The sequence below is a fragment of the Protopterus annectens genome, chromosome 17.part0 (genome assembly GCF_019279795.1).
Source record: "Protopterus annectens isolate FY-2018-M chromosome 17.part0, PAN1.0, whole genome shotgun sequence".
Taxonomy (NCBI): Eukaryota; Metazoa; Chordata; order Ceratodontiformes; family Protopteridae; genus Protopterus; species Protopterus annectens.
The window spans coordinates 791,768,753-791,784,537 of NC_056751.1; positions in this window are offsets into that span (position 1 = coordinate 791,768,753).

Consider the following 15,785-nt stretch of genomic DNA (forward strand, 5'->3'; position numbering starts at 1 on the left):
AGTAAGCTTATTGTCAATAGTTATTCCTAACAGTTTAGTGGTTGTGTCAGGAAGTATAATAGTGCCATTACTGGAAAAAACTGAGAAATCTATGGGCGAGGATTTGTTGGTGGGTGTAAAGAGAAGGAGCTTAGTTTTTTTAGCATTGAGAAGGAGGCATCTATTTGTAAACCATGTTTCTACTATGTTAAATACATTTTGGGTTAGAGAATGTAGTTCTGAAGGGGAGTTTGCTGAGCATACTAGCATAGAATCATATGCGTATTGTATGCAGGTGGCTTGAGGGATTGCTATGTTGAGGTCATTGATAAATAGTGAAAAGAGAAGTGGTCCTAGAATAGAGCCTTGAGGGACTCCAAGGGTAACTGGCTGAAGGGATGATATGTTGTTCTGCCAGAGAACTGCTTGTTGCCTATTGCTAAGGTAGGACCTGAACCATTTAATAGTCTGACAGTCAAAGGAAAGGGATTCTAGAATGTTGATGAGAAGGGCATGGTTGACCATGTCAAAAGCTTTTGAGAGGTCAATAAAGAGAGCAGATGAGAGGTTATTGTTATTGCGGTTTCTATTGATGGCATCTATAAAAGATAGTAGGGCAGTTGTGGTACTGTGTGATGGCCTAAAGCCATGTTGGCAGTTTGCTATTATGTTATGTTGAGATAAATGATGCAGTAGTTGTTGGCGAATGCATTTTTCCATTATTTTAGCTAAAGGAGATAATACAGCTATTGGCCTGTAGTTATGTAAATGGAATTAGTCAGAAAGATTCTCTATTTCAGGAGTTACTTGTATTTTTCACAAGATGGGACATGAACTTGTAGACATGTTGGTATGATATAAAGTGTTGATTTGATTTCAAAATATCTAAAACAAGATCAAACCACATGACAACAAAATATCAAAGGACCAGACTTCCAGTTACTCTTAGTTTTTATCAGAGGCTTGAAAGGTTCGACCGCACAGAAGACAAACTCAAAATGTTCAAATGAAATGGAAAAGGAATATAATGAAGGTCTGTCTCATGGCATAAAGTCAAGAAAGGTGGAATGGCCCAATCAAGTAAAAGTCCAGGCTGATGTCACAGTTTATTCAACAAATCGTCATTCTTAACACAATGGTTTTAGATGCAGTGAAAACTCTGTCTGTGTCAGTTGGAAGTTCTTGACTGGCTGCTCCAGGACAGACCAGTGCTTAACAAGTTATGGAGGGGGCAATGTACCCATCAGAGATATCCCAGGAATTTATTCAACCCATTGGTCAAGTCCAGGGGGTTTCAATAGTGGCAGCAGACAGAAGGTTCAAGGAGATGCAGAAAAAGAACACGGAACTGAAGATGTAAAAACAGAAGTTACACTCTGGAAGGCAATGAGCTGCAAACATATTATTATATGTATGGAAGTGGACAAGAGTGATGTAACTGGTTAATATGAATTTATAGGCTTAAGAGTCTGATACAGTTACAACTGTCAACATTGTCTAACAAAGAAATTTGTATAGAAAGTTTCCCCTATTGGACAATGTGCAGCTTACAAGCAGATGAACTATGCTATTTTAGATCTAATGCATAATGCTTTGATAAGCCGGGATTTTTTTTTTGACATGATAAACCCTAACATAGGGGTCCTTTCTGGGATTCGAAAAATCCATAAAGATCAGGCATTTTAAATGCAACTCATTTGGAGATGTGTATGTAACTAGATGTTAAGATTGTAACGCATCATACCTGGGCCAGATGATGAAGAAGTTGTCCCAGTGTATGCATGATCATAACTATACTTTCAGATCAAAATATAACACCACTTTATTCAGACTTCCAAGATGACTGTACACTCTTCAATAGCTTAATTTTAGCTTTCCCAATGTGATAAAAGAAACTGAGAAACCAAAGCTACTAATTATAACATCTTGAGTAAAATTCAGCTACTGGCTACTAAGTACACTGCATAGATGCCACCGATGAAGAAATTTAGAGAATCTGAAAGAAAATAAACTAGAAAAGGTGAAGAGAAAACACTGACTGGGAAGAATCATAGGTTCATAGGAGTTTACTAGGCTAATCGCCTTAGGGCCTTTACAAGCCTAGCCATATAACGCCCATGTTCCCTAATTGACCATTGTTACATAGTTTGATTGTTTGCAGAGCAAATCTATGATCAGCACTGGCTGCCCTTGTCCATGAGGGACATACAGTAGGCGTCACGCCAGAGGTGAATTTATGGTCTCACATCCAGTTATCCAGGTTGGCTTGAGTAGGGTTATTGAAGAGTTCTGCTTAACATGAATTGGGAGTTTATTCCAGAGTAGCAGAGTCTCTGGGAGACATATCTGTCTCTCCAGAATATTCTGTTTAAGACACAGGCTAGATTGAGATCTCTGGAGAGAGCGACTCTTGTCCCAATGATTTGCAGACTTGCAACATTTCCATTAGGGCAGGGTCAGAGACTGCTCTGTAAGCCAGGCACAGGTCACCTTTCAGCAGCTTGTAGGACACAGAGTACAGCAACAGGGCTTTCAGTCTTTCCACGTAGGTCATGTTTTGGAGTCCCTGAATTCTCTTGGTCAGGAACCTCTGTGGTCTCTCCAGCTGCTGCAGGTGTCTGGTGAGGTACATGGAAAAGGGAGCACTGTATTCTATCTGATTAGTGTGGAGTACAGAGGAGTTATCCTTGGTCTTGGATGCAATGCCCTTACTTATGAGCTGTGCAATGTAAAAGGCTTTCTTTACAACTGTGGGCACATGGTGATCGACGTTTAGACTGCTATCAACTTGTGTTCCCAAGTCACACCACTGGGTTTGAGCTTGGGGGGGGGGGTGCTGCGTATATTGTAATTTGCAGGGGCTGTCTTTTTTCCAAAGGGGACAGTGATGCACTTTTTTGCATTTAGTTTTAGACCATGGCTTTGGCACCAATCACTTGTCTATGTTAACCCCTCCTGTAATATGCTAACATCTAGGCCATGTGCTAAGTTGTTTAGTAAGCAGCCTGTGATGTTATCTGGTCTTATACAGGCTGTGTTTTTGGCCTTGGAGAATGAAGACAAGACCTGCTCATTGGAGATACTGGGGAGAGGACAAGTTTCAAGTATGTTTTGGGGTACGGCTAGTGGGGACAGGGGGGTGAAGTTTGTGGCAGATCTGTTAGCTAACAGGTTGGCAATTTCCTCAGGTCAGTGTGAGCGGTACTATCCACTATGAGTTTGGCACATAGTAGGGCATTTCCTTATAGATTTTAGACATAGCTAAAGAATGCTTTATGATTGTATTTAGCTAGAAAAGCTAATTTAGCCTCATAACTAGCTTTACAGAACTTTACCAGATATTTGATTTGCTTGTTCAAGCTGTGGAGTGTATTCTTTCTCTGCTAAGTTCCCTCTTGTTCTTAGATTTCAGTTTCTTCCTTTTTTTATATAAATTTGTTTATACTCGAAGTTCACCAGGGTGGCTTGATGTTACAGGAGAACTTGGTTTTGATTCTGTCAGGTACAGCAGAGTAAATACAGTTGTTTAAGTGGTTATACAGGGTGTTTGTGTACTTCTCTGCATAGGAGTTATTTGTTGAATGTGGTAGCAGGGGATGTGAATGTTTTCAAACCATAATTTAGTAAGTATAGTTTGTTTTGGAGAAGTTTCTCATTTTTATTGCTCTTGTGGAGGTGTCAAATCTGATCGTTACCTTGAATGAGACAGATGTATGGTCTAACTTTACTAGGGAGGACAGAACACAAGGGGTAGTGTAGGACCCCCCCCCATATTGATGAGTACCAAGTCTACAATATTTAAACCCCTTGTGGAGGTACAGACTTTTCCAGAGTATTTGTATTAACAAAATCCAGGAACATCAGGGTGATCAAGCTTGTGCACATCGCTACTCGATAGAAGGATAGCTGAAATCTCCCATGATTAAGGTGTTTTGGCTGTATAGTGAGTGACTCAAGCAAGTCCAGCTAGACGATGCAATTCACACGGTTCAGGTTGGGGGACCTGTAGCTAGTAATGATGAGGTAGGGTGTTTTACTTATAGTTATTTGGACCTGGAGTACTTCAAGAGAATTGTATTGTTTAACCAGTCTTGACGTGTATTTGAATTTAATGGAGATGGCTACATCTCCACCTTTTGTTCTTTCACACTCACTCTGATATTTGAACGTGTGAAAAGCATTGTAGCCTTGTACAGCTTCTGAGGCCTTGAACCACGTTTTGATGACTGCACAGACATCATCATCTTCCAAAGTGAGGAGAGCTTCCAGGGAGTGCAGTTTCCTGTTTAGACTCCTAGTATTAAGCCCCATAAATTTGAGAGTTTGTCTGTAGTGGATTTTTTTATTTTGGAAGTCTTGTTGTTTTGTTATTGCCTGAAAAAGGCACTATGAGGGAGGCAAGCATCTTTGCCAGTATTCAAAATCCTAGAGGAGACAGGTGAAGACCATCTCTGGCAAAGCAGCATGGTCTGTTGACCATGTCTTCTCAGGTTGACAGATACTGAATCTCCCTGGATTGACACCAGAAGCTAAGCCAAATATTGAAGTAAATCACTTCTTGTTTATATTGTGGCATCATCCTTGGTGAAGGTAGAATGCTGCTTAAGGCTAGGGCCACACCTGCCTAAGACAAATACTCTAAAGAGTTCAGTCATGTCTCTCTTCATATAGTCTACAGACTTCTGCAGCTGATCGTCAAAAAGCAGTTCAAGCTTCAGCTTGGTACAAGAGATGGCTTTCTGTAACTTAGAAGAAATAAATTAAATGTACTCAGAGGGGATTAAAATAAATGAAACCTTGAAGGAGTACATCAACTCAGATAACAAAAGGCTGGAAAAAGAAGAAACAACTTTAACTAGCCATTCAGAAGAACTAATAAAAATGCAAATAACAGCGGTTGAAATGAAGAAAATACTGGCTAAGACCCATTTCAAAAAATGGTCAAGTCAGAAGACATAGATTTTCTGCTGTACTAGAAAAATTGGAAGGAACAGACTGTATTAATTTTATGAAAGCACAAATAAGCAACTGGGTTGGTATTCCACAGCTGGATTTGTTAACTGAAAGGGACATAAGAGTGTATTATTCCAAACCTGGCCATGAGAAAGCAGCCAAAACTTGTATTACTAAAGATGCAATCATACCAGCAGAAACAGCTGATACTGACAAAACTGTGGAAGAAGGAAAAAATATTAAAAATTGGAGACAGCAGAGTATTTGTGGAAAATGATTATTCACAGTGCAACGGGCAGAAGAGAAGCAAATCTACCACAGCAATCAGGGAATCAGATATAATTTATTGATCCCACATAAAATTGCTAATGTTACAACTGCAAAGATAAACATAGACACAAACGTAGACCAAACACATATGTTACATAATTAGATAGGACAGATAGTATACTCACTTATGTTACCTCAAACATACAACAGCAATACCTGACACAGGTACAGTGTTGACCGCAGCCAATGTATTAGATAAGCTTGATACCACACAGAGCATTGACATGAAAGGGGGAGCCTTTTGTGTTCATTACCTCTCACACTAGAATATGGGGTATTGCATATTATGATACTTTAACTAAGGTACAGCATACTGCACAAAGAATAATTGCACTGATGATTAATATTGCACTGAAAAAAAGAGACATAAGGATGGGGAACAACAACAACAAAAACATGGGTAAGTGTTTAACATTGCACTATGTGGTCACCTTCAGTAATGAGGGTGGTGCTAGGATGGTGGGAGGGGTTATAGAGTCTGATGGCTGTGGGCAGGAAGGATTTCTTGTGACATTCAGTGCAGCACTTTATGATCGTCAGTCTCCTGCTAAAGGAACTTCTCTGTCCAACCACCACTCTGTTGAGTGGGTAGTCAATATTTTCCATATTGCGCTAACATTAGTCTCTAAGCCAGAGTTTTGAGGGTGTCCAGGTCTTCTCCAACTACTGAGCTAGCCATCCTTACCAATTTATTGAGTCTCTTTGCCTCAGCCTTCTTTATACTACGCCCTAGTATGTCACTGTAAAGAAGATAGCACTGGCCACTACACTCTAACAGAACAACCACAGCATAGTGTTGCCGAATCCAAAGGATCTGACTCTTTGCATTAAGTGCAGCAAACTCTGACCCTTTTCAAAAGCCAGCTGTGAGTTTTTGGACCAGTCCAGCTTACCGTCCAGGTGCACCCCCAAATACCTGCAGTCCTGAACAATCTCCACTTCAACCCCAATTGACATAGGGGTCATTGGGGGATGAGACTGTGATCTCCCTGGATCTACTACCAGCTCCATCATTTTACTAATGTTCAGCTGCAACTGATTAATCTCACACCAGCTCACAAAGCTTTCCACCATCCTCCTGTATTCTTCCTCATCTCCATTGCTGATACTTCCTATTATGACCAAGTAATTTGAGAATTTTTGCAGGTGACAGTATTATAACTGAAATCTGTGGTATACAGGGTGAAAAGGAAAGGTGATAAAACTGTCCCCTGTGGTACTCCAGTGCTACACAGCACTGTGTCAGACATGCAGCCCTGCAGTCACACATACTGGGGCCTATCGGTCAGAGAATTCAGGATCAATTAATGCTGAGAGGCAGGTGCGAGATTCATGCTGCTGTATCCTGCTGACTTCAGAATATTTTTCCTGGAGGACCAAAGACATTTTAGAAAATACAAAAGTTTATCCAACAAAAAGTGAGCCATCAAACAGAAGGGGTCTCTGCTTCTCATTCTTCTGACAATAATGTTCATAGAGAGATAGTGTGTGATGTAATATGTTTGTAACTGTGAATATGTTAATATGGTTTGTTTTCTTTTTTAGAAATGTATGTTTGCCTATGGCTTAAGTTACAATTCAATGAAGGTATTAAAATAGTTGATAGAGACACTTTGCCAGTGAAACCATTTCCAATGTTCCAAAGAAAAATGCTTGAGTCTGGTACTGGGAAATGGCGATGAAAAGGAAGAAGACCAACAACACTGAAATTAGTGAATAAATGTGAGCTTATAAGGCATTAATCACATTTGTGAAATATGGCTTTGCAAGAAAAAGTGGCTGAGAAAGACTGAACTTTTCTTGAATTCGTTAAACTTGTGAGTGGACTATAAAGCACATACCCCATTAATATTCAGAAGGACAATAAAAAGAAAAAAAAACAACTGTAAGTAAAACAATTTTTGTTCTTAATACTTGTATAAAACATTTCTTGATATAAACTGTGTGCTATATAGTAAAGCAGCTTTGTGTAGTATGCACTCGGGGGTCTTTCAAATATATGCCATTGTAATCCTTCTGCCTTGCCTAATAGCAATGCAGGTGAGTCTTTTCAGTGATTGCTGTATGTGATAAAGATATTAAAGCAAACAAGTCCTTTTTGTTAGTTGTAAGAAATATAGACTTTACTATGTAAAAAGAGAAGAAAGGCTGAACAAAAGCAAGTTTAAGTTAATGTGCTGTGATCCTGGGCTGTTGGGGATGGAGGGTAGGGTGTAAAAGTGCACTGGTTATATTATATGTAGAGTTGAGATGTTTTCTTTTATTTTTGTAAAGGTAAATGTCTGGATTAAAGGATCCGCCACATAACACAAACACTCAGGTCACTCCAAGGCAAGTACAAATATGACTCAGTCATTGTCCATGCTGGTTTGAATGACCTGAGACGTACCTCCCTGGTCTACATGAAAAGAGACATAGAGGAGCTCTCTGAGCATGTAGCCCAGGCCGTTATGACCCGGACCTTGAGTAGTATCCTACCCTCACCAAGAATGATGCCACAATATGAAGACAAGATGATCAATTTCAACAATTGGCTTAAGTATTGGTGTCATTCAAAGAGGATCCAATGCCTGTCAGCCTGGGATGACATGCTCGACAAGCCACGATGCTTCGCTAGGGACGGCTTGCACCTGTCACCCCTAGGCTTTCGGATATTGGCAAAGGCTCTTGCTACCCCCATAGTGCCTTTTTTAGGCAAGGCTCAAAAGACAAACCCACCTCCATAGGTATCACAAGGGATAAGAAACTAAGAGTAATGCTACTCAACGCCAGAAGTCTAAACTTCAAGATGCACGTGCTCGACACTCTCCTTACTACGCTAGAAAAGTCCAGTTTCATATACCTGCTGATACCTGGACTGTGTTTAAGCTTCTGTGTTTGGCCATACCATACTTGGCAAAAAGGAAGTTTCTTTGTTCACCAGTGAGAGTGGGGAGCTCTGATCAGCCTACCTGCCCTTGGAGGAGTGGTTTCTGCCCAGAAACTGTAGTTTTATTGACCATCTTGGGCTAACTTCTATCTCTTTAATCTTTCTGATATAAAAATCGCATTTGCATGGTGTTTGTGTTTGTACAGGCTCAGCAGTTCCTGCCCAAGTGTCCTGCAGAGACCTACAATGCCAGAGAGACAAAAGGAGAGACTTTGGAGTGTTTAAGTACCATTTTTTTGGTTTTTCTTGTTGCTTATTGCTATTTCCGCCTAAACGCTTGTTTTCTGGCGTTTATTGCCGCTCAGAACGCACATTTTACACTGAAACTGCATTTATTTGTGCCTACACTTAAAAATTTGTTTTTTGTTGTAAATTGTATTTTTATCTGTTACTGGTTTCCCACTCAAGTGCAGCAGCTATTACTGCACTACAAAAATGTTTTTGCATTTGTTTCTACTTCTTCTTCTTTCGGCTTTTCATGGTTAGGGGTCGCCACAGTGGATCATCTGTCCGCTCATGACTGGCAGTGGAGTTTTACGGTGTCGAGTTGCCAGCCCGGTGCCCAACCTTCCACAGAAGGCACACACACGCACACCTAGGGCCAATTTTAAGAGTGTCCAATCCACCTACTGCATGTCTTTGGGATGTGGGAGGAAACCCACATGACCACAGGGAGGACATGCAGACTCCACACAGAAGGCACCCCAGCCGAGAATTGAACCAGAGAACCTCTTGCTGTGAGGTGGCAATGCTAACCGCTGCACCACCGTGGCCGCCCACATTTGTTTCTATTGATTTCTTGAAAAAAAAAAAAAAAAACTTGCTATTTTCCCACCTTACTATGCTAGAAAAGTCCAGTTTCAGATACCTAGACTGTGTTTAAGCTTCTGTGTCTGGCCATAACTTACTTAGGCAGAAAGGAAGTTTCTTTGTTCACCAGTGAGAGTGGGGAGCTCTGAACAGCCTATCTGCCATTGGAAGAGTGGTTTCTGCCCAGAAACTGTAGTTTTATTGACCATTTTTGGCTAATTTCTATCTCTTTAGTCTTTCGGATATAAAAAACGCATTTGCACGGTTTTGTGAGCTGGGCAGCGCCGGTTAGCTAGGGTTAAACTATTCCCGACTCCACAAAGTCTACTCTTCAGTTTTTCCCTTGGAACTAGACAAACCTTCCAACTTTAGCACTCAAACCATTCATTTTACAGCCCAGCACTTGATTAAAACTCATAACAAGCACTAAATACCCCTAGCACTAGCCCCCCCTTATATTGTCCAGAAGGACAGGGCTCTCTATTCATCCCCACCAGTCAATCAAAAAAACAGCTCACTCTACCTATTCAGGCATGTCCAAAGGGCAGTTTCCGGTGTACTCTCCCATCCATCTGGTGAATCTGGGCATTTTGAGGCAATGTTATAACTGCCTTGTACACAGACAACCCTCTCCTCCTACCACCAAACACTAATGTATGCAAGAGATGCAATTATACAGCCAGACTGGAGGCAAAGCTCTCTCAACCCCAGACTGTAACTGACTGTCAAGAGGAGAAGGGTAATACTTGCAACACACCACCAGTCTCACATAGACCTAACAAACCAACACAGGCAAATAACACACACAAATACATGAAAACATACTCAGAGGCTCTAAATAAAAATCTGCAAAAGCAACACAGACCTCCAAAGCAGACATCCAAGCAACCTCCACAACCCATCACCAACCATGAAACACATAATTCACATAATCAGTGTGCCACACAATAACAGCCCTTAAGGCAAAATAACATACCCAACACACTAGTGATAGTTGACTCTATAGTCAGGCACACTGATGTCCCACTAACTAGGCTGGACAAGGAGAAGGTTAACATAAGCACTCAGTCACTCCAGAACAAGTACAAATACAACTCTGTCATTATACATGTTGGTGTGAATGACCCGAGACGTACCTCCCTGGACTACATGAAGAGAGACATGGAAGAGCTCTGTGATCATGTAGCCCAGGCAGGACTCCAAAGATAACCACAAAGCGTTCTTTAGCTATGTCAAGAACCTAAGTGGAAACTCTCAGATCTGCTCTGAGTTTTTGCAGAATGGCACAAAATACACTGAACCGACTGATATTGCCAACATTTTGGCAGACAGGTTCAGTGCAAACTTCACACCCCTCTCAGCCCCTAAAGGGCCCATAACCATACCAGAAGAATGTAAGGCCCCGGCAATCACTGACACACAGGTTAAAACAGCCCTAGCCAAAGCCAAAAACACAGCCTCAATGGGACCGGACGGTGTCCTGGGCTGTGTCTTACAACAGCTCCAAAATGAACCAACCCCTCACCTAAACACACTGTTCAAACTCAGCCTCTCTACAGGCTACATACCCACAGAGTGGCACACAGCAACTGTTATCCCACTCCACAAAGGTGGCGCCACAACGGACCCCAGGAACTATCGCCCCATAAGCCTGACTAGCCTGGTCTGCAAGGCTATGGAGCGCATCATCATGTAACTCATAACAGAGACATCGGGAACCTCCAAACTTTGGACCCCACCCAGTGTGGCTTTGTTAAAGGCAGATCATGCCTCCTAAACCTGGTGGACTTCTTTGAGACAGTTACCAAGGCATTAGATGAGGGTAAGAAGGTCCACGCAGCCTACCTAGACCTCGCAAAGGCTTTCGACACCATTCCCCATTCTGGTATTATAGACAAACTCACCAACCTGAACATTAACCCCTACGTCACAAGATGGGTTGCAAATTGGCTCATGGACAGAACCCACAGAGTGAGAGCTGCAGACTCTAGGTCTGACTCCAAACCAGTTACAAGTAGCATCCCCCAGGGCTCAGTCCTAGTACCCCTCCTGTTCGGTATATACTTCTCAGAGGTACAGGCAAGCATAGGAGGACTTTGGCTGACCAGGTTCGCAGACGACTGCAAACTAGGGGCCATAACTGATTCTCCGGCTGATACAGACACCCTCCAGAAGGGTCTCACTGAGACGGATATCTGGTGTCAAAATCACGGCCTCAAGCTGAATGCCAAAAAGTGCACAGTCATCTCCTTTGGAAAAAATAAAGTACCCGCGAACTACCACATAGGTGGTAGTCCCCCTAAATACAGAAAAAGTAATAAGGGATCTGGGGACCCAAGTAGATAGCAATCTCTCCTTTGATAATCATATTGCCAAAGTGGTTAGAAAATCCTTCTACGTGGCCCAGCTAATCTCAAAAGGGTTCGCATCCAGAACAAAGGAGGTTATTGTGCCTCTCTACTCATCACTTATTAGACCCATTATAGAATACAATGTCCCATTTAGGACGTACCTTACAAGACACCTGCAACAGCTGGAAAGACCACAAAAGTACCTCACCAAGAGGATTACTGGCCTCAAACAGATGACCTACGCAGCCCAACTAAAGTAACTCCAGCTGTATTCAGTTGCATTCTGCTTACTAAGAGGTGATCTCTGCTTGACATACAAGGCCATGTCCAACCCAGAATTGATGGATATGCTCCACCTAAAAAAAAACAAAAAAACAAATCCCTGAGAGCCACACGCTCTAGGGATATAAACCTTACCACAGCGATAAATAGGACGTGCTGGAGGGATAGATTCCTGACCCAGAGACTCCCCATGCTTTGGAACAAGATTCCAATATACATCAGGCAGAGACCCTGACTAGCACTCTTCAAGAGAAACTTTAACGGGTGGATGGGAAACAGAAAATTCACCCCGGGGATCACTGCAGTGGCTCTGTTGGACAAAGGCGCAGGGAACTAATGGCTCTGCTGGTCAGAGGCACAGGGAACTAATTAAGGGGGTGGCGAAAGCCAACACACTCTGGCTAGGTTTAGAAATGCCCTTGGGAAGATAGCCTACTACTTACCTATGAACCATGTCTCTACAGGCCACCTGATTGGGGGTCTGCTTTGGAAAACTCCTTTGAAAAAGGTCTTGCAAGTGCGGGTGGAGATAAGTGGAATGCTTCTAGACCATTATGAAAATTGGAGATAGCTGCCAAGTGGACTTGAATAGTAGAAGCTGATGCTCCATTCCCAAAAAACTCAGAAAGGCATTGAAGTATAACAGATACAGGAGCTGAGAAGGGGTCTAACATCTGTTCTTCAGACCAGAGAGCGAACCTTTTCCACTTCTCTCTGTAGAGTTTTCTGGTGGATGGCTTATGGGAGGCCAGAATAATACAATGAAGAGGTGAGGAGAGGATTTCCTGCCTGGTGACTAACGGAAGTAGAGAAACCAAGCTGTCAGCTTGAGAGTGGACATATTTGGGGGAGTCAACCCTTGGGGGTAAGAGATTAGGTCCTAACGAGTTTCCAGGATCCATGCAGGTTGTAATAAGTGAGGTCGGAGGAAGGTGAACCACACTTGTCGAGGCCAGAATGGGGCAATGAGGATCACCTTGCATGTCAACCACATTGCTTTTTTTAAAAATAGGGGTATCAAGGGAATTGGAGGATAAGCATACAGGAGACCTGTGGGGCAATCGTGAGTCAAAGTGTCTCTCTGTGACTCCCCTTCTGGGGGAAAGAGGACAAAGAAGCTGCGGCATTTGTTGTTTGAAGGGGAAGTAAAGAGATTGCAGCAAGGCTGACCCCAACGGTTGAAAATTTTTGCCATCACGTTTGGATTGAGAGACCACTCGTGTGGAAGGATGATGCATCTGCTCAGCCTGTCCGCAATCATGTTGGAGCTCCCCGGGATATGCGCTGCTATAAGAAAGCGGTTGGAAGTTATCGCCCAGTGCCTAATTCTCAAGATCTCTCCGACACAGAAGGTAGGATTTGGTCCCTCGTTTGTTTATGTACCAGACTACTGACATATTGTCTGACTGAATTGCAATCGTTCCCGATGGAAGGAGCGGATGTAGTGCCTGCAATGCCAACAGCACCCCTCTCCACCCCAGAACATTGATATGCAAGTTGGCCTCCAAGCTGGACCACGTGCCTTGGACTGTCTTTCCCTGAAAGGGTCCCCCCACCCTATCAGGGAAGCATCTGTGGTCACCGTGGCGTTGGGTTGAGGAACTGGAAGGGGCGACACCAAAGATTTTCATCTGGCCTCATCCACCAAAGAATATCTTGTTTGCAGGAATTGGTGATGAGGATCCGTGAGTTTGGGGGGTGAAGATTTGTCAACCATTGGGACAAAAGGAGCCATTGTAACAGTCTCATATGTAATCTTGCCAGAGGCACAATCGGAATGGCTGCAGCCATAGACTCCAGAGCTTGGAGAACTTCTCTTGCTGACATCTTCCTTTGACTGAGTATCACTTGTACTTGTAATCTTAACCTCTGAAGCCTGTGAGCTGGAAGAGGTGCCCCTATAAATTCCAATTGTTGGGTAGGTTGTAGATTGGATTTTTCCCAATGGACTGTGATGCCTAGAGACTCCGCCAGTGAGAGAGTGTAGTGAAGGGCTATGATCAGGAGATGCTTGGTGGAGGTGGAGAGGAGCCAATAGTCTAAATATGGAAACACCTGGAATCCCTGAAGTCTCAGATGAGCTGTCACCACCGCTAGGCATTTCATGAACATTATGGGGGCCGTCGAGAGACCGAATGGCAGGGCTTTGAACTGGTAATGATTGGCTCTGAGCCGGAGGCGAAGGAGACTCCTGGAGCATTTGTCCATTTGATGTGGTAATATGCATCCTGGAGGTCTATCGAGCACATCCAAACATCCTCCCATAAAAAAGGGAGAATGGATTGTATAGCAACCATGCGGAATTTGGTTTGAACCACTGATTTGTTTAGATGGCTGATATCCAAAAAGGCTCTCCAGTCCCCGGTCTTTTTTGGCACTCAAAAGAATCTTAAGTAAAACCTGGATCCACATTGATCTGGGGGGACTGGTTGGATGACTCTTTTTTGACACAGCTTTTTTATCTCTAAAGCCGCTTCTTCCCTTTGACTGGGTGAAAAATTGGGAAGGTTCTTTGTAGGTTTTGGGCATGATATTAGAGGGATGTAATAGCCTCTGGAGATTATTCTCTGCACACACCAATCGTTTGTAATAGAGTGCCAGGCAGTTTGGTGCAGAGAAAAACAAGCCCAGACTGTTCCACAGGAAAGCAACTGGGCAATGCTTCAGGAGCGTTGATAAGACCACCTGGAGAAAGAATCACCGGAGTATTGATTTCGGGGACCCTCTCTGCCCCTAATGGGGCATCTTCCACCACTAGATCCCCCTCTACCTCTGGGGGAATCCTCACCACGTGCGTTGCGGAAAGGACCTTGAGATTTTTTGTGACATTTTCCCACTCCTCTGGTTCCTGGAAAAAGAACGTTGAGGCTTGGAAAAATGTAGGCCAATGGCCGACAAGGTCTTTCCATCTTACTCGCACTTGGCCAGTGTGTCCTTTACTTTAGAACCAAACAAGGACGACGGTTCAATAGGGGCATTCAAAAAGGAGGACTTGAAGGAGTCTGCGAGGTCACAGATGCACATCCAGGCATGATGTCTCAGGACTACACCTGCACCTCTAGCCTCCCCTTCGGTTGCATAGGAGAGCAACCTCATGAACGAGTTGGAGATAGACTCAAGGGTGACAAGTTGAAAGGCAACCTTGTCCCGTCCCCCCGTCACAGACTTGACCTGCGAGGGCTCCAGAAAGTTCAGAGATCAGATCCCTTTGGAGCCTCATGATATGTGCCAAGTAATTCACAGACCTGACTGCAAAGGTCACTGAAGCAAAAACTCGCTTCCCTAGTCTGTCCACAGCCCAGGACTCTCTGTTGGGCGAGTGGACAGTAGGACTTTCCTCCGCAAGGTCTTTTTTAGTGGCTGCCGCCGCCACCATAGCATCTACTGGCAAGCCTCTAGACCAATGGGAATGTTCCTCTGGTGGGGAAAGAATCTTGTCTGGTATACGGGGAATAGCATCAATAGAATCAGGGTTCTTCCACGCACACTGCACAATGAGCTGGACTAACTCGTCAGCAGGTGGGATCATCCAAGAAGTAGAAGGCCGAGATCGGAAAGCCTGCAGGAAGACGGACTCCTCCATGGAAGGGTTGAAGGGCTTCCAGCCACCCCTGTTTCAATATTTCCAGAATGGCTCCAATGGAGTCATTGTCAGGGGGTGACCATGGGGAATCCGTCAGGGGGTGACCGTGGGGACCAATCCCCATCATCATAGTCCATATCCTCTGTGACAGACTCCTCTGGAGAGTCAAGGTGTTTCCTCTTTCACGCCTTCTTCCGTGGGGGTTCTTTAGTGGGAATGACTGAAGAAGACTCAGAAGGAAAATTACCCTGAACTGGGGTTTCCTGAGGCTTGTGCTCTCTGTGTCCTGGGGAGGTGGCCCCTGGTAGCTGTAGCTCAGAGGGAGCAGGTGGAAGATCCGACGTAGGAGGAGGAGTGCTTCCACACCCTCTCCATCACCTGGAAAGCAGGCCTGCGTGAAGAGGAATGGGAGCCCGGAACCGGGGTCACACCCTGCTCCGTCAGACCCACTCCCAGGGATGGAGCCTCAAGCAAGATTGGAGCAGGCGTTGCCCCTGAATTCGAGGGAGGAACCGATAAAAACTTGGAACCAGGCTCAGAATGGAGGGTTCCACCCCCCCAACCATGA